General features: G+C 33.4%; 2 pseudogenes; both read left to right on the top strand.

Annotated features, from left to right (window-relative positions):
- Positions 1-445: 445 nt before the first annotated feature.
- LOC146888438 (uncharacterized) lies at positions 446-2,048 on the top strand (annotated as a pseudogene).
- On the top strand, positions 2,048-3,561 carry LOC146888437 (uncharacterized; annotated as a pseudogene).
- Positions 3,562-3,845: the final 284 nt, after the last annotated feature.

Below are 3,845 nucleotides of genomic sequence, written 5' to 3'. Positions count from 1 at the left end.
TAGAAAGAGAGAGAAAATGTTATTTCTGCTTTCTTTCTTTACTTTTAACTTTTAAGCTCTCATTTCTTGTTCCTGCATTTGCACCTTCCGTTTGAGAACTCATTTGCATGAGGTGAAGGAATATTAACATGTTTACAATGTTTACATTTTTAATTTCTTAATTATTCTTATTGATTTTTAATTGTTTTAATTTTCATATTAGTTTTTAATTTATTTGTTTAAAATTCTTTAATTTAGTTCATATTATGTTAGTGATCAAAAAGAGGAGTACGATTTCTGAAATTGTTGTGCTTCAACTATTACAACACATGTTGTGGATTCTACAATATCAGGTTTGTTATTAGCTTACATTAGCAAATTATGGAAGATGTTATTCCTATTGTTATTTAAAATTGTTAATTTTAGAGAGACTTATAATATGTTATCGTCTTTTAGATTAAAGATGATGGACAAAGAGTGGACTAAACTTCCAAGGTTTAGTAAAGAGTATGCTAATGGTGTAGAGTTATTTTTAGATTTTGCATATGCTAGCAGAAGAGCTCAAGGGAATGAGATCTTATGCCCTTGTTCCAAGTGTAGAAATCTTTATTGGGCAATAAGAAATGTGGTATATGATCATTTAATAGCTAAAGGATTTCTAAAAGGATGCAACACTTGGGTAAACCATGGGGAGTCAATACAATCATTGTCTGCTCCAAGTCATGACGACATGGAAGATAATATAGACGAATTATTGCATGACACATTTAGAAATGTGGTAGAAGGAAGTGGGGACAACACTGGTCCTAATGAGGAAGCAAAAAAGTTCTACAAGTTGATTAATGAAGCAAAACAAGAGTTATATCTTGGATGTCAACGTTTCTCTAGTCTTTCTTTCATAATCTGAATGTATCTACTGAAATGTCTTCATGGGTGGAGCAATGCCTCATTTTCTTACCTTTTACAATTATTGAAAGAAGTCATGCTAAATCTAAACATTCTTGAATCTTTTAATAAAACAAAGGCCATGATTAAAGATTTAGGCTTTGATTATAAAAAGATTCATGCATGTCCAAATGTTTGCATGCTATATTGGAAGGATCACAAGAATGACACTTTTTGTGAGAAGTGTAAAGTTTCAAGATGGAAGGAATTTGGTGAAGCACATGGTGATTTAGAGCAATAAAAGAATGAGCAGAAAGTGCCTGCAAAAATTTTGAGACACTTTCCATTGATTCCCAGACTTCAAATGCTATTTATGTGCTCAAACACTGCAGATTTAATGAGGTAGCATTAAGAAGAGCGCTTAAAAGATTGAAAAATGAGTCACCCTGCCGATGGTGAAGCTCGGAAAGACTTTGATATATGCCATGCTAATTTTTCTATTGAGCCTCACAATGTAAGACTTGGTCTAGTTAGTGATGGCTTCAGTCCATTTAAGACAATGAGTATATCATATAGTACATGGTCAGTCATGATGATGGTGTACAACTTTCCGCCATGGCTATGCATGAAACCCGAATACACAATGTTGTCACTATTAATTCCTAGACCACAATCACCTAGAAATGATATTGATGTCTATTTGCAACCACTGATTGAGGAACTAAAGCAATTATGGGAAATAGGTGTAGAAACATATGATGCCTCAAGAGATCAAAAATTTCAAATGCATGCAGCTCTTTTGTGGATGATTAGTGACTATCCTGGGTATGCTATGTTGTCAAGCTGAAGCACTAAAGGGAGGTTGGCATGTTCATGTTGCAATTATGACACTCATTCGTCATACTTGAGACACAGTCATAAGATGTGTTATATGAACCATCGTGTGTTTTTACCAACAAGTCATCCATGGAGGTTGAATAAAAAGTCATTCGATGGAAAGAAAGAACTTGGGTCTGCACCAGCTGTGTTAGAAGGGACTGGTATTGTACAAATCTTGAAGGATTTTAACAATGATTTTGGAAAGTATAGAAAAAATAAGAAAGATGGTTCATGGAAGAAAAGATCAATATTTTTTGGGTTGCCCTACTGGTCACAAAATAAATTACGTCATAATCTTGATGTAATGCATATTGAGAAAAACATATGTGATAATATTATTGGGACTCTTTTGGACATTCAAGGCAAGACAAAAGATCATGTCATTGCACGCTATAATTTACAAGACATGGGAATTAGAAAGAATCTTCATCCTTGGGAGCTTGATGGAGGACGCGTACAGTTTGCAAAATCTTGTTTTTCAATGAATGCACATGAAAAGTCAATTTTTTGTGCTATTTTAAAGTATGCCAAATTAGTAGATGGGATTGCATCAAATATTTCAAAGTGTGTGAATGTTAGAGAAAAGAAAATAAGTGGTTATAAGAGTCATAATGCACATTTCATGCTACACTACTTGTTACAAATTCCAATAAGATGCACAATGCTTGATGTAGTGGTTGGGCCTTTAATTCGTTTGGGGTCTTTTTTTCACTCTTTGTGTCAAAAAGTGATCCAAGTGCAGGATTTGGATTACTTAGAAGCCAATATTGTAGAAATACTTTGTCAAATGGAGACGATATTTCCTCCTAGTTTTTTCTGACATAATGGTTCACTTGCCTATCCATCTAGCAAATGAAGTAAGATTGGGTGGGCTAGTTCAATTTCGATGGATGTATCCAATTGAGAGATATTTGTGCAGACTTAAAAGTTATGTTCGGAACAAGGCTTATCATGAAGGTTCTATTGTCGAGGGGTATTTAGCAGAAGAAGCTTTGACACTTTGCTCAAGATATATGCATAAAGACGTAGATACAAGATTGAATAGAAAAAAAAAAGAAATTACGAAGGTAATGATTTATGTGATATAGATGTTTGTGATTATTTTTCAAATAGAGGTAGTGCTTTGGGTGGTAAGAAAAAAGGTAAACTATTCTCTTTGGATTTGACATCTAAGGATCAAACTCATCGATACCTCTTATTCAACTATGACGAAATAGACATATACATCAAGTGTGATACTAGTTTATTTTTGTTCATTCTAATCTTTTGAATTATAACTTAAATCATTAATAAATAATTATTTGTTTTTATAGAGAGTATGATGAGATTTTAAATAGGAAGACTAAAAGAAGAAAATGGATCAAAGCTAAAACCCAAAGTCAAGAGTTTAGCGAATGGTTCAAAGATAGAGCCATGAGTTATGATGTATCACTTCAACTTAAAGAATTCTCTCGTGGTCCAAATACTGTTGCAAAGAGGTTGTCAGGCTACCACATCAATGGTTATAAATTTCATACTACAAAGAGAGATGTTAAACACAAAACTCAAAATTATGGTGTAACTTCGGTTTCATTAACACCAAGTTATGCAAGTTCCAAGGATGAAAATCCTAGGATAGAACCCGTCACTTATTATAGGGCAATAAATGACATAATTGAGTTAGACTATTATGGGCATTTCAAGTTTGTGATGTTTAAGTGTGATTGGTTTAAGAGTGATGCAGACAAATATGGGCTTACATGTGTTTATTTCAACAAAAAATGTTACCAAAATGATCCCTTTGTGTTGCCTTCTCAAGTCCATTCAAAACTCAAGTGATTCTGCAGAACAAACATTTAAATCACTGTTTGAAAAAGAAAAGCCTGGGAGGGTACATTGTTACAAAAAGACTATGACACCATCACAATTTAGGAAAAATGAAGAAATTGCTGCCATCAAGAAAGAACATGCAAACACAATTAGTGGTATGGCAAAGGAAATACAAGATCTACAAGCAATTGTAAATTTTGTGGTAAGGCAACGAAATCCAAATTTAGATGAAGAGGACTTAAATAATATGATGACACACATTTTAGGTAAAGAAAGTAGTGCAACAGGGCCAT

Source organism: Vigna unguiculata, chromosome 2 (assembly GCF_037176805.1).
Source record: "Vigna unguiculata cultivar grain cowpea cultivar isolate G323 ecotype 2 chromosome 2, ASM3717680v1, whole genome shotgun sequence".
NCBI lineage: Eukaryota > Viridiplantae > Streptophyta > Magnoliopsida > Fabales > Fabaceae > Vigna > Vigna unguiculata.
Note: the sequence above shows the minus strand (reverse complement) of the source record. Positions and strands in the feature narration are given on the sequence as shown.